The 25,006-nt window shown below is 35.3% G+C and overlaps 3 long non-coding RNA genes across 4 annotated transcripts; all 3 read left to right on the forward strand.

Annotated features, from left to right (window-relative positions):
- Positions 1-2,674: 2,674 nt before the first annotated feature.
- On the forward strand, positions 2,675-4,488 carry LOC130467168 (uncharacterized). Its single transcript, XR_008927327.1, has 3 exons — positions 2,675-3,006; positions 3,226-3,337; positions 4,424-4,488. It is a non-coding gene; the product is annotated as an uncharacterized lncRNA (long non-coding RNA).
- A 724-nt stretch (positions 4,489-5,212) lies between these two features.
- Positions 5,213-6,925, forward strand: LOC130467169 (uncharacterized). The gene is made up of 3 exons (XR_008927328.1): positions 5,213-5,304; positions 5,696-5,785; positions 6,781-6,925. It is a non-coding gene; the product is annotated as an uncharacterized lncRNA (long non-coding RNA).
- A 13,444-nt stretch (positions 6,926-20,369) lies between these two features.
- Positions 20,370-24,549, forward strand: LOC110778453 (uncharacterized). Of its 2 annotated transcripts, XR_008928490.1 has the most exons (3): positions 20,370-20,425; positions 21,848-23,340; positions 23,722-24,549. It is a non-coding gene; the product is annotated as an uncharacterized lncRNA (long non-coding RNA). The 2 variants fall into 2 exon arrangements; XR_008928489.1 differs by having other exon boundaries at positions 20,376-23,340.
- Positions 24,550-25,006: the final 457 nt, after the last annotated feature.

The raw sequence follows: 25,006 nt of genomic DNA on the forward strand, positions 1-25,006 counted from the left end.
TTTAGACAAAATAAATTTTTTTCAGATAAAATAAGTTCAGATAAGTTCAGTTAAGTTCAAATAAATTTAGATAGGGGTGATGATAAAGGTCGCAAGTTGCGACAACATTTAGTTGTCGCAATCTTATGTGTCGCAGTTTAATTGGTACATATAGGCGTCACGTAGGCTATGCGTCATCAGAATATTTTTACTATCAATTCAATATTTTTACTATAAAAATATATAAATAAGGTAATCAATGTAAAGAAGGAAACAAATTAGAATATTAAGATTTTCCTACCTTTTTTTGAAAGGTATATAATAGATTATATAAGTTAAATATTTTAGTTTCCAATTTAAATCATGACACATAAGCATGCCATGTGATCAGTGTGACACGGCTTAAAGGTCGCATGTTGCGACCTTTATCATTTTCGTTTAGATAATATATATTCAGCCAAAATAAATCCAATAGGTTTTAGCCTTATTCATAAAGCATACGGAATAAGCTCCATAGATAAGCATAATGATCAAAATGTGTTGTGCACAGTTTGGTTTCATGTTGTGTCCAATTTGATCATCTATTCTTGTTCTGTGTTAGAGATTTTTATTCATTTTCTGCACTAGAAAGTAAAAGTTATCTACTTCAAAGACGCCCAGGGCTTGCGCATGAGCCATCACCCATGTAGTCCACACCTAATAGGAGCACGACACGACACAGGAGACACAAGAGACATAATTGTAGCTCATGGGCGGTACATGGATATCATTTTCAAATTTTGGCACGTGCGCAATAGGGTTCACGGTTCGAATGTTTTGACATTGGAACCGTGCGGCGCACTCTTGCCTATTAGCGGCAAGCATGCAAGCCTTGTGCGGAATGAGTGCCTTGTGCGGAATGAGTGTCTTGTGGCTCGTAGGGGCACGAGTAAGCGTCTGATTTTGAAAGGGCGCTCTTGCCTATTGGCGTCGAGAGCGAGGGACGAGGGTCAACCGGGGCGCTTGTGTGCGCACAGCAGGCACAAGCGGGACCGGCAACGAGAATTTATCTGTTTGTGGGACTTTGGGATGCTTTAGAGCAAGTGATGGCACAATATCTATAAAGGCCTACAACAAAACACAAGCAATAAAGCGATGGCAACAATTGGTGAGAAGTAGGAATTCATTCATTCATACCCCTCATAGAGGTTTATTTTGAATTAGCTACAAAATACCAGTGAACACTGGATTGAAAGTAACATAATAATTCTATCTAGAGCCTAGAAAACTATTAGAAAGATCTTAGAAAGCACTAGATAAGCAAAATACAAGCAAAAGAAGGTTGGATTCTAACAATAGGCATACGCCACCCGCCCACCTGCGCGGCAGACTTTATACCCACGAGCGGAAGAGCCTGATACATCGTGACTTTTTTTCAGTTTGTTCCAAGCATGGCATGTTAAAGCGCGAGGCTTACTACAGTTACTAGCCTGATACATGGGTCTGTACGTCCAACTCATGTCCAACTTTAGTCTATATCAAACTTTACAAGAGCAAATTAAGTTTTTCCCCAAAATTAATTCTGCAATGGGAGGAGTATTTCTCAATTTTTTAGGACGCTTCACCCGTTAAGGCCGTTAAAGCCCGACTAATGCTGATTCGAGCAAGGCTATAAACTGAGGCCTTAGTAGTACAGTTACAACCATCTGATCCAATGAGGCAATGACTAGTAGTACTGATACTCCCAACCCGTTTACTTGAAATAGTGGACTGATACTCCCAAAGTCACGATGAAAGGCCCAAGAAAAATAGTCAGGTTCAGGCCCGTGGCAAAGAATAAAAGAACTAACTAATTCCTTTCAGCCTCGTAAGAAAAGCTTCAAAGAAGCAACATAAATTCATACGATCTTCGTCAGAGGAATGTTAAACATCAAGTGGCTTGTGTTCATATGGACACAAGTGATCCAAATATAACATCTTTAGTATCAATACATAATATGTTATTATTTGGATGCAAATGAGTCACAAAGGAATAATAAATTACAATGAGAGAGGGATTTCGAAGGTGAGAACTATCGTACACAGACCTTCAGTCTTAACCACTAGGCTAAGACATCATTGGTACCAACACATAATATGTCAGTACCAAAAACGAAAATGACTTAATTTGCATTTTGGTATTGTCATATTCAGTATTGGTACTAAATCTCTATTCTACAAGGGAACACCTGATATCAATTAAATTGTACTTTTGGTGTCCTCCTATGGAATAGACTTAAATATCCTCTACTATTTTATTATTTTATTCAATTACAAATCTAATTATTTATTGCAATGCAGTAACAAATCAGTAAACACAGAAAATACACACATAAGCACATATTGATTACAAATCTAAGTATTTATTACAAATCAGTAACAAATCAACTGCCTTAGTTGCTTACTTGCTTGTGCTAACATTGATTGATGGTTTGAATATTGGAAAGGAAATCCAGAGCATCGTGTTTAAGCACGGATAGATATGTATTTTACAAGCGTTGTGAATCTGCTATTACATTGTTTATGAGTGTTGCATACTCTACTGCTTTCAATGCTTGTGCCTGAATTAGAGCTATGGATCAGAGGATAATGATACATAATCTGATCTTGAAAATGGGTTTGAGAAAATATATAGTCACTAGCTAGCTTGCATGTTGATCGCTATGTATGTCAAATGTGGATATATAAGCCAGCTCCTGAGGGTGTTTAAGTAAATTAACTTTTCGTGTCCACTTGAAAAAGTCAATTATACCCTCTCTACTCTTACTCTCAATCCCTTCGGATCTCTCAAACCCTTCTCGCCTACTTTCTCCCTCCGCCGCTTCTTCACTCTCGCCTACTTTCTCTCTCCTCCCTTTACTCAATCTCTCATCTTCGATCTCTCCTCCCTTCACTCAATCTCCTTCACTCAATCTCTCCTCCCTTCCGTCAATCTCTCATCTTCGATCTTTCCTCAAATCCGACGAATGGAACTTCATCATCTCAACGGGTTTCTCTTTAAAATCTCAGGTACTCGCTCAAATTACTTCTCCCGATGTGGTGTGGAATTGGAATTCAATTGTATATTCGTATGTAATTATGCATTTCGTTTTTGCTTTTCTGTATTCGTGCAGTTTCATTTTTTTCAAGATTTGACAATGAATTTTCTTCAATTTATTTGTGTTATTTTTGTGCGTTTTTGTTGTTGATCGGTTCAGATCTGTATTAACTTCTTTCGATTTAACCCAGAAGCCTCAAATTTGGGTTTTTATAAAAATCGAAGCTTTCTACAATCTTCAAGATACCCAGATTACAAAGTTGGTGATTATGCAATTTTTGATTCTGGAATTCATCTTTTCTGGTAATTTCATCATTACCCCCTCAATTTTATTTTATTTTGTTTTTCCTTACTTTTTTGTCTTTTTGAATTTTTTGGTGTGTTGATTTTAGTTTTTTTGTGTGTTAATATCCTGATTTATATGTGTAATGATATTGTGTTGATGGCAATATAATTCATAACGTTAATGTTGGAGTTATTTTCATATAAGAGTTTGATTGGAAATATATATGAGGTGGTTATTTTTTCAGTTTGGTTGGAAATATAACTGAGGTGGAAATATAAGAGTTTGTTGTTGAAGTGTTGTTTGCTAAATGTCCTAAACCTGAGCTACTTTGAGAGGAAAGTAGATATACTTTGAGAACTTCTGAAGAGAGGAGAGTAGATATACTTTGAGAGGAAAGTCAAATAAGCAGCTGAGCGTTAAGCAGATAAATACAGTAGGTATAAATTTTCAATATGATTTCAGAAGTTCTGAACCTGAGCTAAAAATTGGTTATCTGGTTGTTTGCTTGCATATTGCTGCTGCACTCCCATGTTTAAGCACCCCATAGTACACTCTACCATATGATCCCTCCCATATTAAAGCATTGGATCCATATTTCTCGGTAACTTCCCTTAGTTCATCCACAGAAATTCGAGGGACCTCTATATAGTACACTCTGGAAACTTTTGAAATGATTTTATTATTTATTTCAATTTTTTTGGTGAATTTTTTTAATGTGTGATTTGTATGAAATTCTTAATAATTTCAAATTTATTTTTGGTGAATTTGTTTGTTAATGTGTGATTTGTATGAAATTCTTAATAATTTCAATTTTTTGGTAAATTCATTTGTTAATGTGTGATTTGTATAAAATCATAATAAAATTTCCAAAAAAAATTGAATTAAATAAAATTCTTGATTGCTATCACGAGTTTATTGGTGAATTTGTTAATGTGTGATTTGGAATAATTAGGTTGACATTATTGTCACGAGTTTATCTTTGAAGCTATTAGTCATGGACTGAAATCTAAAAATTCAGTACCCAGAAATGCAAACCAACCGACATTGATTATAATTCAGTACCCGGATTTTAATCACACCCTAATTCCCATTATTTATTTCAGTACCTGAAACTCGGGGAACTCCTGATTATGCTAAAGATGAAGACCCTGCTAATGGAAGAAGATACCACAGGTTTGTGTTCATTTCCACCCTAATTCCCTTAAGCTTTTTCGACTGGTGAGGTACTAGGTTTAGATGTGAGTCCCCATGCCCCTGTTGTTCTTTTATACGAAGTATCTGTTGTGAACTTAATGAACGATCGGTTCTCTCTCCAACTCAACTGTGGACTTACTTCATTGCATCTTAACTATTGTCGCAGTCGAACTCCTCCACCACGAGAGAGGTCGAAATCCTAAGCAAGGAGATGGTCACAAATCATTCACTAGAAGGGTTGAGGATCAGTACAAGAAAGCGCTAAAAGAAGAGCCTTCCGTGTTTGATTATGATGGTGTTTATGATGATATGAAATCAAAAATGGTTCAGCCGAAAGCCAAAGATAGACAACAACGCCAGGTAATTGTCTATAATTCAATACTTCTAATTCGAAACATTATGAATTATCGAAGTTTCATTGTGGAGCTTTGATTATCAACAACTTGATTTTCTTTAATCCAACCCACCAGACACCGAAACTGAACAAAATAGTGAGAGGGTTGCAATTTTTGCATTGTTTTTTGTTTTGTTTTTGTTATTGATGCCAGTTGTTTGTTGTACAATTTTGGGTGAGCTAAGTTGAGTTAATACTTAATAGTGCTCATTAAAGTTGTGTAGACTTTTTCTATTGGATACTTCATTGTTAATTCATTCATTTTGGATGATATATTACAAATTTTTAATTCTATAAATTATTTCAGGGGTAAAGTTTGGATGATTCCCACAAAGGAAGATCTTGAGCGCTTCATCTTTTGAGTATGCACATCTTACCCTCTCTCCTACCCTATTGGTAACTATTTCCTCTTCATTTTTGAAGCTATGATAAAGTATTTTCCTAGAAATCTGAATTTCTTTTTTCAGTTTTTCGTTTGTTTGAAGAGATTAATTGTCAGAAAGAGTTCATCTTGATCATGGATAGTGAAATTATGTAAAAAACTACAATTGTTACATAATTGAAAGGAGAGAAATTGAGGGCCGAGGGATTAATGGTAATAACACTTTTCGTGTCCCCCATCAAAATGTCTAAAACAACCCTCCATTCTTTCCTCTTAAACCCTTCGCAGACTCGCAATTCACTCTACTCCTTCCTCCGCCGCTTCATGGTCTCATATCATGTAGTTCTTTCTCCTCTAAGAAAAGTAAAGAATCATGTAGTCCTAATTTATGTTTTAATTTTGTAGGCGGGTCCTTATGAATGGCTTAGTTATAAAGAGGCGTATGATTCAACGCTTCAAATCGGCTCAGCTATTAGGAAATGTGGAGTTAATCCCGTGAGTACAATTTTATTCTCCAATTTTACTTCATTATTGGCTCAACTATTGAATGAAGTACACAAATTTCTTGATGGATAACTATAGGATCCCATCTGTTGTGATATAATAGAAGAGGCTTCATTACTCTGTTAAGTATTATCGGAATCAACCTATTCAATATTGAAACCTTTATTCACCTTCAAACTGTGGCTTTTCGAGATTTTGTACCTTACTCTTTTTATCACGATACATATCTTCACATGAGATGGGTTCCTATCGTTCTAATTTCTGCTCACTCAGTGCATATTTCAATTTCTGTTAGGTTAAATTCTCTTCTTCTGTACTGCTGACATCATTCAAGTCCCAATCTTTCCAATTTACCATAGTGTAATCATTTTAAGGTCACTTTAATCACAACCTAAACCAAACTCATAACAATCAGATGCGTGTTTCGAGGATAATCACCTCGAAAGCAGTTGAAGCCATGCTCCTCAGTGAAGTACTCAATGAAAAATAGATTTAGAATTCTAGAAAGGATTAAGAAAACCAATAGAACATAATCTATGCCAGACACAAATAACCAGGTTTAGGTTCAGGTTCATCCAAAACCGAGTTCTGAATTGCAGGTTAAGATAATAGATATTCAGGTTGTAGCTTACATGAGATGTCTTCAGAGGGATAAATTAGTGCTTTTAGTGCCTTAATAGTGAGTCTGGTGGTGCTTCTGTTTAATATGCAACAAGTGTGTTGGGAGCCTGTTGGCTTGCTGCTGGTTTTTTGGTGAGTGCAGGCTGGTAGCTTGCATCTGTTTTACTGTTTTCATATTGGCCACAGCTTCTTTTGGTTGTTTCTGGACTATGGTGCTCCTGTTTGTTTTGTGTATGCAGGGGGTTTGCTTAATATGGTTTAAATTGGTAAATTTAGCCACCTTATGCCTTTACAGTCCAGTAGTATTGTTGATGGTGCTTCTTTAATGTGTTATCTTTTGTCTTTGATTTCTTTTGGCGATGTAGGTATTTCCAGCCAAGTAGATTGTGCTATCAAGATACTCAACCTAGAGATTAAGTTGGATTCCATAGTTTGTATAATAAAATATCGTAAAGAGCTGGAGAAATATATTTAGTTACTTTGGTACTAAGAATTTGATTTTTAATCATGTAAGCGCATGAATAAATTGTGTTACTATTTAGAATTTAATTTTTTAAATAGGGACGACTAATTTTTCTTTAGATTAGCTTTGCGAACATTTTTTTCTTGCCTACTACATATTTGTGATAATTAATTGTAATACTACGATTTTATATAATCTCGCACGCATCGCGTGCATATAAGACTAGTGTCAAATGTGGAAGCGTGGTAGACGCTTACAAGGTGATTCGATCAATAAATGACCCAAACGTTGTACGAAGTATTAGATTAGTCATATTCGATTTCAAGGAAAAACATCGTTTGAGAAAGGTTCTTGTTGAGGATAACGTTGTTATCTTAAAGGATAGAGTATCACCACGGTGCCTAACGGTACTGTCACCACCTTTTCTCCCCTCCCTCTCTCATTGCATTCATTTTTTGCTTCCCTACGCCCAGCTAGGGGTGTTCAATTTCGGAATTCCGATCGGAAAAATTTGATTCGAATCCAATCCGAAATTTTGGATTGGATATCTGAAAACTATTCGAATTTTAAGAAAAAAAAAATCATGTTTTCTCCTAACTTTTCGGATATCCGGTCTGAAATATCAGAAACTTTAAATTCAGATCGGATATTCGAAAATTTTGAATGGATTATCCGAACTTTTTATTGTTTTTTTTTTAATTTTGCAATATTTCGGATGTCCGAAACCTTAAGATCGGATCGGATATTCAAAAATTTTGATTGGATTATCCAAAATTTCTATTGTTATTTTAAAATTTTGTAACATTTCGGGTATCCGAAATTGAAAAAAAGGTTGATCCGAATTCGATCCGAAATATCCGAAACCTTAAAATCAGATCGGATATCTAAAATTTCGGATCGAATATTTTTGCACACCCCTATGCCCAGCCGCCGCCCCCACCCCATCGCCCTTGTCGTTCTCTTTCTCTCTCTTCACCTAGCCATTTCCCGCCCCCACCAGTCCACAAGGATCGGGTCATTGCTGAGTTTCATATCGATTTGGTTCAAGTTGAATATAATCGGGTTGTCACGGGTCAATATGTTATTGATGGGGTCGTATACTGGTCAATTATATATCCAGGTCAGTTTGGTTTGGATATAATCAAATCTAACAGGATTAAGTGTTCCAGCTTACGGGTTTTAAATGGTCAGTTAAATCAAGCGAGTTCAATATATTGGATTGAGAATCGACAGCTCTAACACAGGTGCACCATATATGTTCCCTTGTCCAGGTCTTGACCCATTAGTATATAAAAGTGGAAGGTAGGTGTCTAATGATGTTAGTCAAGAGGAACACCTCATACCCTCACTAGACATTTACCGGCATGAGTCCTTTTCATGGAACAACCAATACAATACAGGGTGTTGGTTTAGTTGCTTGAACCAACTTGAGATAAAGAAACCAATTCCCGCACAATTGCATTAAATATTGCGTGTGTCATTTCTTAACTACTTGATTAATGACCTATTTTCCTAACTATATCCAATAATGCTATTTCCCCACACAGATTGCTCAACAATATATTGGTTACATAAATAGACCATTGTATTTGTGACCCATCTAATTAAAAGGCTAAGGTGTAACTTGCACCCTCTCATATTTCCTCCTATTTAGGCCTGATCAAATGGCGGATCGGGTCGGGTTGAGTGAATAAAAATCTGCCCATTATGTCGGGCCGGGTTGGGCCAAGCTTCGTCCCAATTTTCCTGTGCCCAAACCCCGCTATTTGGGGCCAATATTAGCGAGCTTTTCGGGCTATTTTCGGACCGGGCCAAATTTATAACTAAAATTGTTGTTTTACGTTGTCCAAAGCCCGCATTTTTTTTGAAAGTCCAGGCCGGGCCGAGCCTGAAAAGCGGGCCGAAATATTCTGCCCAAAACCCCAAATTTTGGGGTCGGGTCGGGTCGGGCCCATGATGATCAACTCTACTCCTATTATATGCACATCATGTGAAAAGAAAGACAATTTGATAATTACTTCGTAATTATTAGTTGGTTTGACTAATTGTTAGATGTTTGTGTTAGTTGGTTTGACTAGCGAGTTGAATTAGTTATTTGCGTAAAGTGTTTGGCAAATTAGCTATTAGTGGTTAGATGTTAGTTGTTTAATTAATGCTTAAAATGACCATTAAAGCTACAACAACGAGACGCACAACATTTCTAATTTTCTAGCTACACGTTCTCAGACTTCTCAATGAAAGATAATTAGCTGTTGATTAACATAATCAACATCTTAACCTTCACATTCAATCATTTCTGGATGTCGTCAAGTTTTACTATAAAAAGAAGTGTTGTGGGGTTTTTTCCCCCCACAACAAGAAGTACTTAATCATAACATAATCATGTGTCATTTGTTTATGATGCATGGGATTGGAGAGAAAACAACTACGTAAACAAGTAATACGTACAAAGTATATATTTTGGTTGAATCTTTTTGGGAATTTTATTTGATCCTCTCATCTCCCGCCTTTCTTATGACAATATGACCTATCTTTTTCTCTTAATCGCCCATTGCATTGCTTTATGGATAATGATGCTCTCGATTAATATAGTAAGATGCTATATTTTCCACGAAGTGTATAATTTTTTTGTTATACGGCAACTTTTGTGTAAGACCGTTTCACCGGAAAGACCACTTTAATTATTTAACTAATTAATTTCATTGTTTAACTAATTAGTTGCATTGTTTAACTAAGTGGTTACAGTGTTTAACTAATTGATTTCATTAGTTAACTTATATGACATCTATGCGGTCTTTTGTGTAAGATCGACTTATATAAAAGTTTGTATTTGTTATACAAACATACCAAAATATTTGGTCCGGCCAATTAAATTGAAAAATATCAGAAGATCAGAGGGAATTGAGAGAGAATGATATTTTTATTATCTGATTTCTTACCCAACAATCAAGCTAAAGTTGCCTTATATACAAGCTAGTAAAGCCTAGGCTAACAAACTCTAACTAACTGTGTAACAACTTCTAACAACCTTGTGTAATAATAATAAATATAAATAGATATTTCCTATATCCCCCCTTCAAGCTGGACTTTGGAAGCAAGGCCAAGCTTGGAAGATAAAAATCGATGTTGGGAGGAAGAAAGGGGTTTGGTGAGCAAGTCTGCTAACTGATTTGAACTTGAAACATGAGCTGTTTGGATGAATCCATCCTCAACCTGTTCACGAACATAGTGCATGTCCCTTTTTAGGTGTTTAGTTTTATCATGAAACATGGGGTTCTTGGCCAAATGCTCAGCAGAAGTATTATCACAATATAGAGGCACAAGCAATGGGACAGTGACTTGTAGGTCTTCAAGAAGCCCCTGAATCCAAACTAGTTCACTAGCTGTAGCTGACATACTTCTGTATTCAGCCTCAGCTGAAGATTTGCTCACAGTTCGTTGCTTTTTGGTTTTCCAAGAAATCAAATTTGTACCAAGAAAAACAGCATAAGCACTAAGGGATCTGCTGCTGTACTGACATGAACTCCAGTCTGCATCACTATATGCAGACAGATGAGTGGTGGAATCAGCAGAATACCATAAGCCTTCATCAATAGTCCCTTTCAAGTATTTGAGAACATGAAGAGCAGCCCTTAAGTGAGGAACCCTTGGAGAGCTCACAAACTGACTGAGGTGTTGCACTGAATAAGATAAATCTGGTCTGGTGATACTGAGATACAGTAATCTTCCCACTAATCTTCTGTATACATCAGGCTCAGTGAGTAAATCACCTTCATCAGTGGTCAGCTTTAAACCACAAGAAAGAGGTGCAGGAGCAGCAGTACAATTATCCATGCCAGCATCAAGAAGAATATCCTTGATGTATTTTCTTTGAGAAAGAAAAATTCCATTAGAGTTTCTGTGAACTTCAATGCCAAGAAAATATGATAAAAGACCAAGATCCTTAATTGTGAATGCTTGATCAAGCAAAAGTTTGACCTCATTGATTTGTGAAACAGAAGTACCAGTTATCAGAATATCATCCACATACACCAAAAGTACCAAAAATTCTCCATGAAGTGATCTGGTAAACAAGGAGTAGTCTTGCTTAGATTGCTCAAAGTGTAAAGATTTCAGAAACTTGCTTAACTCCTTGTTCCACTGTCTAGATGCCTGTCTGAGACCATAGAGAGATCTTTTCAGCTTGCAAACCTCACCAGGTTGAGCTTTAAGATAACCAGGTGGTGGCTTCATGTAAACCTCTTCATCAATAAAGCCATGCAAAAATGCATTATTAACATCCAATTGAAACAGATCCCAACCTCTGACTGCAGCTAAAGCAATTACAACCCTGACTGTTGCTAATTTGGCAACTGGGGAGAAGGTTTGAGTAAAATCCTTGCCTTCAACCTGTTGATATCCAATAGCAACTAATCTGGCTTTATATTTGTCAATAGTACACTAGTGGAAAAAATACCTGTTGAGGGGGGCATTTTGGGTTTATTGAGGCGAACAAGGCCCGCTGCGACAGACGTAGCTTCAACAGCTCAGTGATCTGTTGAGGCGGCTTTGTTCGCCTCAACAGGTGATCTGTTGTGGGGGGCTTTTGAAAGCCCCCCTCAACAACCTCTACAGATAAGCGAAAAATAAGGACCTGTTGTGGGGGGCTTTACAGAAGCCCGCCTCAACAGCCTCCTCTGTTGAGGCTCACTTCTTAAATGCCCCCCTCAACAGACCTGTATGAGGGCCCTATTGAGACGTTGCATAACCTTTGCCCGCCTCAATAGATGGCTAGAAAATTGCATTTTTGTATGATTTACTTTTTATTTCTTATGATTTGGGTCTTGATTAGTGCGAACAAAATATTTTTGGGAGGCAAAAAACTAGAAATACTAAACACGTCTCGTTATTATTATTCAAATAAGGAGTACAAGAGATATGAGTTTGTATACTATTACATTATACAAAATACTATCTTACAAAGTGAAATAAATCAAAGTACTGTAAGCAAATCTAAACTAAACAAATTGACGACATATGCTTTCCTGTCTTCCAACTAATTAATCTACCATCCATTACACACCTGCAAAAAAAAAAGCAAGACATCATCTAGTGAACAATAACAATAAAACGCAAAGCTTTGCCAGGTGGTCTGAAAGAGTTAAAATGATGCCATTACATGCTGATCCACTAGAAACAGATAATTTCTCATACCCGTACAATGTACAATATTGTAACGAGTACGATTGATTATATTCATAGTTGTGCCTTCTAGCAGGCTTCTACGTGAGAGTTGATTCATCTAACGAGGACAATGGCATTGAGGATTGTACTAATCTAGTCACCTTTTGACATAGAGCAGGTACAAAAGCACCAATCTGCTTTATGGGTGACAGTTGAAAGCAGCAAATACAAATCATAACCAACATATCTACAGCTACATGTAGTGCACACAACATTACCAATAAGAATAGCATCCAGTAAAAGTAATAAGTAAGTGTCAATCAAATTCAACTACTTTAGTAAGGCTTATAAAGAATTCAACCAGTTCATTAACGTTATACAGGAAATAAAGAGGATAAAAGGACTGTCAATTCGACATATATGAGCTCAACAGCCAAAAACATTGAATGGACTCTAGTACATAACAACAGTATTAGATCTAAAATTCTAGATAACTGCATAACCTCAAGGAAATTCTCATACTAGAATGAAATACTCAAACAAACAGGCGTTCAATGAGGTAGCAAAACACAATTCAAGGGCACACTAATAAGAATTCATGCTAACAATACCAAATTTTATTTACAAGTTCTCAAATTTATATAAGCATAACTGCAGACACAAGGCAAACCAAAATAAGACTAAACATGAATCCTATTATGCTCACAGTTTGATTGTATTAGATACACTAACCTCACTCGAATAAGAATGAGCTTGTATAATTTCCAATTTGAATGATGCTAATCTTAAAAAGAAATTCTTCTACTAAGGGCATAAGGCATAGGAAACCCATCCTTTACTGTTGTTATTGTCCTCCTGACAGGGAAGGGAAAGACATGCTCAGATTCCTATGTAATGAGTATTTTCTCAAACTTCTGCATAACTGCAGACACAAGGCAAACCAAAATAAGACTAAACATACCACCAATTTCTTGTGCCTAAAGAGCATGATACTCCCGTAAACTGAAGTCAAACCAAAATAAGTGAAGAATGAAAGTGTGACTGGAGCATCAACACCTGCCAAAAATTAATACAAAATATAACCACCACTATAATCATGCTCCAAAGTCCAAACTCCAACACAATTAAGTAGAGACAACTAATCAGAGAAAACTAATCAGAGAATACAACCAAAACTTGCCAAAAACAAAAAATTAATCATGCATCCAAACTAATCAATGAATTCAGATTAAAACCACCAGCACAACCGCAACTAATCAGAGACAAAAAAACTAAAATAAAAAACCCGAATTCACCACAATTGTAAAGCGTTAATTGGTGATGATGAGAGTAGTTCCAAGAAGAAGAAGAAGATCTATTTACCACAGCCATCACCTGCTTGTGCCTCATAATCTGACCACCCACGACCTACCGAAACCCAAGCCGCACCTCCACCACCGCCACCTCCAGTTAGAAAATTAAAATTCGTTAAAATCAACAAAATAATCAAAAACCTAAATTATAAATAAAAAAAATTAATAAAAAATAATATGAAAAATCAAAAACCTAAAAGAATTGAAGAATGGAGGAAAGATGAAGGAGAGAGATGAAAGAGTTACATCATTTTGAGACAACACCGCCGCCTTGCTCGAGAATACGAAGTAGATAGCGGTTGAATTGAGATACGATTGAGGAAATTGTGTTGAGCTTGAGGAGGGAGATAGATCGACGAGTTTGAGGAGGGAGAGAAGTCGGCGGCGAGATCCTAGCTTTGCAACTCTTCCATGGAGTCCGACTTTGAGGAGAGTAAGAGGGAGTCCAAGTTGATGACGAAAGAGGCGGAGGGTTTGAGAAGTTTTAAACCATGAGAGGGGAGAGAGGAGAGAGAAAGGAATCCTCCAGGCTAACTGAAGAAATGAGGAGGAGAGAGAATTAAAATTTGGAGTATATGCCTATCTAACTTTGTCGAAGCGAACATTGGAGTGTACGCGTCAACAGATGATACTTTGTTGATGCAAACACTTAAATGCCCCCTTCATCAATAGTTATCGAAGCGAACAATAAAAATGTTCGCTATAACAACCCTTTATAATGTTTGACCCGCGTTGACTAAGTAGTTATTGAGGCGCGCTTATGTATGCCCCCCTCAACAAGGGGGCTACAACAGGGGTTTTTTCCACTAGTGGTATAATCTGGATTCAGTTTAGTCCTGTAAACCCACTTTGATCCAATAGCCTTTTTATTCTCAGGAAGAGGAGTAAGTTCCCAAGTTTCATTGCTCTCAAGTGCTTCAATCTCTTTATTCATAGCCAGAATCCAATTGTCATCATCTTTGGCTTGATTGTAGTGTTTAGGATCATTGGAAGCAAGACCAACAGAGAGAGCCAAAGATTCCCATGTATCATAACTATCAAGAGCCATTGCAATCAACCAAGCTTCATCATTCTCAAAATTAGGAGAACAGGAATTGACTGAAAATGAAAGAGAATCACTGCTAGATGGAGTTTCTGTATGTCTGTGAGGAACATATCCTCCAACAAAACCATTGAGAGTAGTGGAAGGTTTAATTTGTCTAGGAATATGTCTAATGACAGTATCAGTGTGAGGAAGAGATTCTGTAGCCAGAATTGGTGTAGGTTCAGTCATAGGTTGAGTGTCATTAGTGTGACTGTCTGAAGTACTAGAATCAGAAGAATGAGAAGCAGGAGAAGAGGCAATATGGTTTAAAGATGGTGGAGAAGAAGAGTTGTGATGTGTTTTAGAAGAGGAACTATCTAGAGAAGGTTCAGAAGTAGGAGTATCAGGTACAAAATCAGGAGTGAAAGGTTGAGCTGTAGAGTGAAAATTATGAGAAGAATTGGGAATGAAAGAAGAAGAGTCAGTGCCAAATTGCACCATTTGAGGATTGGTGTTGACAGAAGAAATGGACTGAGATGATAGTTTGTAAGGAAATGTGTGTTCAAAAAACACAACATCTCTTGACACAAAAACAGTGTGTGTATCCAGATCATACAACTTAAAAGCTTTAAAACCAGCAGGATATCCAAGAAATAAACATCTTCTGGTTCTGGAATCAAATTTGTCTTTCTTAACTTGAGCATTGTAGGCAAAACAAAGTGAACCAAACACTCTCAAATTATTATAGACAGGTCTAGTATCAAACATAACCTCATATGGTGTTTTCCAGTTCAGCACCTTTGAGGGTATTCTGTTTAACAAATAAGTGGCTGTAAGAACACATTCCCCCCAAAACTTCTTTGGAAGGCCAGCATGAAATCGTAGAGATCTAGCAATCTCAAGAAGACTTCTGTGTTTTCTCTCTACCCTGCCATTTTGTTGAGGAGAATATGGAACACTCCTTTCATGTAAAATACCTTTAGAAGCAATGAATGATCTACATGATTCCTTGACAATTTCAGTACCATTATATGTCCTAATCTTCTTGACCTTTTTATTAAATTGTGTCTCAATCATAGACACAAATTCAGATACAACTCTTTCCACTTGCAATTTGTTATGCAATAGATAGGTCCAAGTAACCCTACTGTGATCATCAAGAATGGTTAAGAAGTAAGAAGCACCATCTAAGCTTCTGGTTTTGTATGGACCCCAGAGATCCAAGTGTATCAATTCAAAACACTCAGATGCTATACTATCACTGATAGGAAAAGGAGATTTATGATGCTTAGAGCTGTAACATACACCACAATTATATTCTGAAATACCTCTGCAACATTCATCATTTACATGTTTCAGTTTGGACAGAGATGCATGACCTAGTCTAGCATGTAGAAGATCAAGATTGTTTCTGTCACTATTCTTAGGCTTAGAAATACCAGTAGCAGTTTTATTTGGTAATCTAATCATGTTCACATTATTCACAACTTCCTCAGCAACATTAGCTACTGTACTACAACTTGAAACATGACAATTAATGCCAGAACTTCTCACATAGTTGAAGACTTGTTCTCTGCAGGTGTGACAAAATAGTAAAGACCATGTCTCCTTTTTCCAGCACCAAGCAGCACAGAATTAGAGGGGTCCTGGAAACAATATTCACTCCCAGTAAATATGACATTAACACCAGTGTGCTCAATTAGTCTACCAACAGATAAAAGGTTGTGTCTAAAATCTTTCACCAGCAAAACATTTTTCAACATCAGATTGTTCCCTAGAAAGGTATCACCAATGATTTCAACACTCATTTGAGTTCCATCTGGCAGACCAACCTTAATAGGATTAAGCAGAGTTTTCTTGGTTATCAGTATACTTTCATCATATGTCATATGATCACAAGCTCCAGAGTCAACAATCCACAAACATTCATCAGGCAATTCACTCACAGTACAATTAAAAGAGTGAGATATTGTACCTGCATAGTTGGCAAAAGAACAATTTGTGCCACTGGTTTCACCATTCTGAGTTTGTTTGCCCTTCATTGCTTTCATAACCTCTTGACAAATAGCATTCAGCATCTCATTGCTTACAGTACCAGTATCTCCAGTTGTGTCATCCAATGGATTATCTCCAATTTCAGAGGTATGAACATTAGCTGCAAGTCTACCTCCATTGGATTGAATGCCTTTAGATGCCTTGATTGAATTATACCAATCAGGATATCCAATCAGCTTGAAACATTGATCAGCTGTGTGTCCTTTTCCTTTGCAGTGAGAGCAAACTCTGTTCAGTTTCTCCTTCTTCAATTCCTTCCAATCTTTCTTGCCAGATCCAACAGTGTATCTTTGAAACTGCTGTCCTCCTTTGTTAGTTTGTGCAGCCATAGCACTACTACTCATAACAATTCCTTCAGCTGCTGTGTTATTCATTTCCTTCTGCTTCTCTATTTGTTGTGTGATAGAAAACACCTTATTTATGCTAGGCAATGGATCCATTGACAACACATTAGTAACTGTTCCTTCAAAACCTCCATTAAGACCAAGCAGAAACTTCATCATCTTATCTTCTTCCTCAAATTCAGCCATTTTTTTCAAGAACATACAGCTACACTGACTTAATGCACCACAGATACATGAAGGAAATGCTCTTAGATTCTGCATTTCATCCCAAAGCTTCTTTAATTTGCCGTAATATGTGACTATAGTCATGTTCTCCTGATTGAGATTATCAATCTGCTTTTTCAATTGATAGATCAAAGGTCCATTGGATTGACCAAACCTTTCATTCAGTTCTTTCCATAACTCCACAGCATTGTCAATATATCCAAAATCATCAGCAAGCTCATTGTTCATAGAACTCAAAATCCAGCTAACTACCATGAAATCCACACGTTTCCACTTATGGTAATCTTTGTTATTCACAGCTGGTTTTTGTATCTCACCATTAATAAAACCTTCTTTGTTCTTAGCTATCAATGCACGCCTAACATTTCTACTCCAGCGAATGAAATTCATGCCATTAAAAGCTACAGAAACTAAAGAAGCAGTAGGATTATCAGAATTAGCAATGAAGAATGGATCAAAATTACCTCCACTGTCTCCATTGTGCACCTGAGAATCAGAATTTTCTGAATTCACAATCACCATTACGCTCAACTAATTGATCGATCACAATACTTTGATCAAGATATTGTCGTATTGTGCAAGAAATTTCGCAGTTGCAAGAAATTTCGCAGCAAGTAATCTGAGAAATCACACAATTTCAATGTGCTGATTTCAGGAAAAAAAAAACGAAACCTAAATCTCAGAAGAGAGATTTGGCTATGATACCATGAAAAATATCAGAAGATCAGAGGGAATTGAGAGAGTATGATATTTTTATTATCTGATTTCTTACCCAACAATCAAGCTAAAGTTGCCTTATATACAAGCTAGTAAAGCCTAGGCTAACAAACTCTAACTAACTGTGTAACAACTTCTAACAACCTTGTGTAATAATAATAAATATAAATAGATATTTCCTATATAAATTAATTATTTGTTTCATCATTTACTGGTTTTGTTTAAATTATACTTGCACGCCCTGATAAATAAGAATATATCACACCGTCTTTTACAAGAGTTTGTCTTTTTCGTACAGTGAACTAATAAGCCCTCGAAATTCCAATACACCTTGGAAAATAGAACGCGACATGGGCACTGAATATTTTTGGCAATGGGCAAAGGAACATTCAGAAGTATGTATGAGGAGTGAATGTAGTTAACTAAGAATACATCGTATCTATTTGTTTTGATAGATACGAAGTATGAACATACGTAAGGTCTTACATATATATATATATATATATATATATATATATATATATATATATATATATATATATATATATATATATATATATATATATATATATATATATATATATATAGTCATTAGTCCATGATATGTTTGAAAGGTTCTGGATGTATATCACAATTTAAGGCAGTACGTTCTCAACTACTCCGTAATAAGTTAATAACCATCACTAGGGTACGTACGTAATAACGTAACACCATCATGCACCAGTTCATGAACAGGCATCTTGGAAAATGATTTGGATAAACATAAATGGAGAACAGAGAACTCTAACTCAAACTAAAACGACTAGTCTAGGAAGGCGGCTGGAGCTTTCTGAAATAAATGGGGGCTAACGTCCTAATTTGTTTTAATCGTATCATTCTTACCACTTCATAACGATAAATGATTAATTATATGACCAGTTTCACTCATTGGAAGTGAGGGGGATATGGGGGAAATCCTCGCTCCCAAAGAGCCCCTGGTAGGGTTTGATCCCGTAACCTTGAGGTTATGAGGCCAAGCTTTTATCATTAGGTCAAGTCTTGCTTGATTGTACAAGTGCATACCTAAGGTAGTACTATATTTTTTTTCTTCTATGATATACGTTCTTCTGTTTATTAGGAAAATTTGTCAAATGTGCTCAAATCAGAACCAGATTAAGGAAGAAGTAACATCCCCAATCCAATAAAGTTGTCTCTTTGACAATTACAATCTCAAACTTTCAGATTTATAAATTATAACTTTATACCGCACTTTAAATTACAACCTGAATCATTTTCAATTCCGGCAAAAATCATCCGAATATAATGTCCTTAGAGTCTAGAGAGGCTTACCAAGCTGTAAATTTCATGGCTAATAATTTAGGGCACAACGTATCATCATAATGTTTTGTATTGGTTTAACTCTAATTCAAAAGACCAGATAAGATAATGTAGAGATTGTTATGGGCTAACCCGGTTATCTTTCCTTGTAAAAAGAATGACAAATTCACGGTAAGAACTAAAAATCACATGTTGGAATTAGATATGAAGTTGGTTTATGATGTACGCGGTACAGGGAGACGATCAACCGAAATCCCAACTGTCAAATGTCAATAGAAAGCAAGTTGAAAGGATGGTCATAAATATGAACATAAATTGACACTTGGTTATTATTTAAGTCTTTTCGACAGTTGCATAAAGTCATCACTCATAGGCCCTCCCTCTTAGAATCTGGCTCACTATTTCAGTAACTCACTACGTACCTTATACTCCATCTGTTCCTAAATGTTTTTCCAATTTTTCTTTGACACATATATCAATGCACATTTTACATTGTTAATATCTCTGATTACATGTTATTAAAAATTATAAAATTTCCATAAAGTACTCACTGAGACGAATCAAACAAAACCCAACATGACTATTTTTTTTCTTATATATTGAACGTAATTCTTAAGATTCTCTTCTATTGTGAATAGTGTCAAGATTCTAAATGAGAAAAGCATTTAGATTCAGAGGAGTACGTAATTAGGTTGTGTTTATCCCAAATCTTAAAGTGAGTCTTCCGTCTAAGTTTTGGAATAATGTGGTAAAAGACCACAACAAGTCTTGAAATGAGTTTGAAAATCCAAGATTTACTCAAGACTCACTTAAGAATTCACTTTTTCTCTAACCAAATTAAATTACACCACGTCATCATAATTTATCCTATTTAATTTTTTCAGGAGTTTTGTTGAGTCTGGGGATAATGTGTAAAAATATGAGTCATATGTGAGTCTGAATAATGAAAAAATTAGTGGAAAACTGATATGACAGAGTCTGAAGATTGAGGGTGAGTCTGATAGATAAACGCACCCTTACAACTAGCTATAAAATCCAAAGAATCGAGAATCCTTGGCATGGGAATTACCATCTATCCCCATTAAACATCATACGAACTACTTATCATTTATACGTGAGTGTCTTACACTGATATAAAGTTAAGGATGTTTATATTATAATACTGAGATAATATTGTTTTTTTTATGGTATGATTTTATGGTGAAATCTCATTTTATCCGGTAATTGATCACTTAATTCCGAAAATATAACCGAGACAATATGCCCTAAAGCAGTTAAGCCTAGTTGTTACTCTTCATAGTCAAAGTCTGAAAGCCTTGTCTGATACATGGGAATGTTACAACATTTCAGGTACGGCGGCTGCATTATTGCAATTCATGTGAACTCAATATTACTATTTTTTTTGTACTACCTTCGTAATTAAATTAGTTTTACAATTTTTATTTTAGTACTTTCATGATATTCTTTATATTGTGCTTTCATTTTTTATTTGGACATGAAATTTATTATCTTGGCGCTCTTACCCCACAACATTTACAACTTGTCACTTATGTTTTCTTAATACGAAGTATATTCATTTTTTTCTTACAATCACCCACATTTTTACACATATCTCTCATATTACCCATAATTTATTATATCCATCTATCTTTTTACACACTTTTCCTATTTGGTATTAATATTTGTGCAAATAGTAACTATAAAGATTATTTTGAAACGGAGTAATATTTAATAGAGCATAAACTAAATCACCAGCAACTTGCAAAGAACTTTAATGCGACCCCAATTTTTGAAAAATAACTCGCATTACCATATTATATAACCAACCACTAATTGTTGTTGATCTATAACATTCATTTATAAAAATACATGTTAACATGAAGCCTAGAATAACTAAATCTTTCCTTTAAAAAAAACAACTAAATCTTTCCTTTAAAAAAAACAACTACTCCCTCCGTCTCTTTTTGTTCTTTACGTTTTCCTTTTTGGGTATTTCAAAATGTTTTTTACATTTCTTTTTATATTATCACATAAATGACTTAGTATTCTATCAAAATTTGTGTCCAATTATCATTTTAACCAATTAAATTCATTGAGTCATTTAATATCTCACACTTTTACATTGGAACATTAAATTTTTCTCATATTCCCAATATCAGAATTTTGATAAAAGTGAAAACATTATAAATAAACGTAATTTATCTTGTTTAAATAAAAAAAATTGAGGAATCTCGATGCAAATTAATTAATCGTTAAAACGCGTGAAAAATGTCAAACGTAAAAAACAAAAAGAGACAGAGGGAGTAAATCTTTATGTTACATTTTATTTCCTGTGGACTATATGGAAAAGAAAAATAAAGCATTAGTAAAAGCATGAATTAAACATGATGTTATGAGTCTCATAAGCATGAACTATAAAAATGTCCTACACATATCTAATTTGATATTTATTAATTTAAAGTACGTCGTTCCGTTAGAAAATAAATTAAACGGATTGTAAGATTAAGTATATAATTGAAAACTTAATTGCCATGATAAACGAGGTAGTGTTCCTGTGTAGTTCACAAACTCAATGAATTTTTTCGCTTTTATGAACTACATGTATTTTGGTCAAATATTAAACTCAAGAAGAATCTCAAATTTTAATTATTCAACGTTGCAACCGGGACATCGCCCGGGCCACACACTAATTTTACTATTATTTTTTCTCATTTCTAAATAATATTGTACCGCCAGGTAACAAAATAATACTTATTTTTTTCCTTTCTTCAGAGCAAGCGCAACAATTAACATGGTTGCGCTCACTCTGAGGGGGCTAGTTGTACGGGGTGTCCTACCGGTATTACTCCCCGTAAGTAAAACTAACCAGCAGGTAATTTGGTCATCTTAGATAATCACCTCTTACCGGCATGCTTGTAATGCCCTTACCGGCCAAAGCATGGCGACGACCAATCATCGATCAACCACAGGTCACTGTCAAACAGGTTGTTATCCCACTAGAAGGGACCTACTTGACCGTACGCTTGGATTGGTCTATATAAGGAGGACCTCATTTATTGCTATGAGGTACACAAACACTTAAACACACTTCTTTCTTACTATTTGATTATCTCTTAATCACTTCAGTAATCTTACTTAGGCATCGGAGGGGGATCCTCGAACCACCCCCGAGGCTAGTTAATCTATTCTATTACGCAGATACCAGCAGACATTCTCAGCAGGAGTTTAGTACCCCACAGTCGGCTGTTCCTATTCCATACCAGGAACAAATATATTATAGAGAATACTTGCTCTGTAAATATTAAAAATACATGTAAATATTACTCTGTATATATGTACGTAGTATTTTTCTAAAAAAGTCAAAGGGTTCTCTAAAAGGAAAAATAACAATTAGTACTTTGTTTCTAAACAGTTGCACCATTTTTACTTTGACACTATTCACTTTTTTTTTTAACCATAATCTATTACTAATAAATACGGAGTAACTAATAAATAAAAATAAATATTATTATGTAAAATGTTACTGGGACGGTTTCATTCTATATTTTAAGTATATTAATATTTTAATAATTTTCACTAACACATAATAATAACTTTGTAAGTATTGATGGTCAAAGTTTTGCGTTGGAAAACGTAAAAGTCAAATGTTGCAACTATTTAGAAACGAATAAGGTAGTTTGGTATTAATAACACGGAATTTTTTCCAATTACTACTTAGGCTTTTGGTGACTTGCAAATTACTACATAGGTTTTTAAAAGTTGTCAATTACTACCTAGGCCTTTAGTTATTGTTGTCAATTGCTACTTAGTCAAAATTTCGGCCAATTAGTTACTAATCATATCTTAATCAATTTTTAATCATAATTTAATTATCCTAAAATTAATAAATTAAAAAAAAAATCAAAACTATTTAAGTCAGATATATACGAAAATACCAAAAAAAAAAAAAAACACCCCAAACAAAAATAAACTCCCTAAAAATTGTTGCTCCTTCAACTTATGTTTTTTCTACTGCCATTGTTTAGAGCTTCTCTTATGGTTTTTCTACTATTCTTCATCCCAAAACACGAAATTTGCTAATTTACATGTTGGTTTGTTGCTACTCGTCTCTCTCTCTCTCTCTCTCTCTCTCTCTCTCTCTCTCTCTGATGGTGTCTATGCTCATCTCTCATTTCTTCTCTTTAGTTTTTGCGGCCTTGCATTACTGTTCTTGCTAGTTCTCCTTCTCCAACGAGCAAAATTATATTCAAGCTCTTTCTACCGAGGTTCGTTTTTTGGCAAACCACATTTCGTTTATAAAAATTTCGTTAAGGTAAAACCAATTTCCTGATAGTGTGCAAGTTCGTAAATTAGGGTTTTTATTTCAATTAAATTGGGTTTTTTTTTTTTTGAAAATTTGGGGCTTTTATGTTTTTTGGCCAATTAAGGATATAATGAAACACTTTGGGTATAAAACTTACTCAATTATTTTGCATAAAAAAGAATTATTTCATGGAAGGATTATTAATTTATTATGGCTTGTTGATGGACGAAAGTTCAATAAATCTTAATTAAATCACGCTAAATATCATTATCGATATGACTACACAAATCTTAATACTAATGGAGTAGATTTTAACTTGTCAATGTTTTCTGAATTTATGCAGGAGCCACGGGATGGACATGTAAATGTGATTTGAAGGCTTAGATTAGGAAGGGATAGACCAAAGAAAATCCAAGAAGAAGGTTTATTGCGTGTCCTGATTACATATACAATGTTGACGCAAACTGGAGAGGATGCATATACTTCATATGGTATGATGAGGAAATGACATTTTGGCCGCTAAAGGGCCATAATTTCGGGGCTGTTGGATCAAAAGAATGAGTTGTGGAAGGAGAATGGAAAACTGAAGAAGACGATTGATAATGTGAACCATGGATGCAAGGAAAATGAAAACTCAGTATATGATAGGGGTGAGCAAAATCGGATATCCGGTCCGGTTTTAAAACCGGATCGGATACCCGGTTTTTCGGATCACAAAAAACATGATCCGTATCCAACCCGGTTTAACTGGATATCCAATTTTTAACCGATAGGAAAATTCGGATAATCCGAATTTTATTTATACAAAACTAATTCTTAATACCTTGCGAATAAGCTCTTTTATTATTAATATTCGTCATAAATTTGTAGTAAATTAACTTTTCCGACACTTTAAAACGTAGGGGACACGGGATATGCGTAGGAAAACGCAGGGATTTCTGGTAGTGACACGATAATTGTAAATTTAATAACCTTAGTATGCATCGAGTTTCTCATGCGTAGAGTTTCTTTTTCTTTGGTATTTCAACATCATTAATCACAAATATATAATATAACACGTAGTGTTTTAGTATAATCAATTAACTACATTCAGTAATTTTCTTTAGTATTGTATCTTACAGACTTATATTTTTATAACATTATGGAAGCTCTCACACATGTTATTCAGTAACATCTTAGACTTCGATAAGGAAGAGAATACATATCTTCTCCAACACTTAGGGGGGATGACTTTCATAAATGCACGAGCAGGCTCAGACATGCTTTTAATTAGAGTAACCATGTGGTGGTCAAATTCCAACCGAGAAAGAACATGCACAAGAAACAAAACAATTTGCAGAAATTCAAAGTTAGTCATTTGAGATGAATTTATGTCAATTTAGGTCAATTTAGGCTAAATCAAACATGTTAGGTCAATTTAGGCCAAATCAAACATTTTAGGTCGTTTTAGGTCAAAGTTGGTCGTTTTAGGACAATGTTAATGATTTTAGTCCATTTTGGTCGTTTTAGGCCAAAATTGGCATTTTAGGTAACTTTGGGTCAAAGTTGGTAAATTTAGGGCAAATCAAATATTTTAGGTCAAAGTTGAACATTTTAGGTCGTTTTAGGTCAAAGTTAGTCTTTTTAGG

This window comes from Spinacia oleracea, chromosome 2, assembly GCF_020520425.1.
Source record: "Spinacia oleracea cultivar Varoflay chromosome 2, BTI_SOV_V1, whole genome shotgun sequence".
Lineage (NCBI taxonomy): Eukaryota > Viridiplantae > Streptophyta > Magnoliopsida > Caryophyllales > Amaranthaceae > Spinacia > Spinacia oleracea.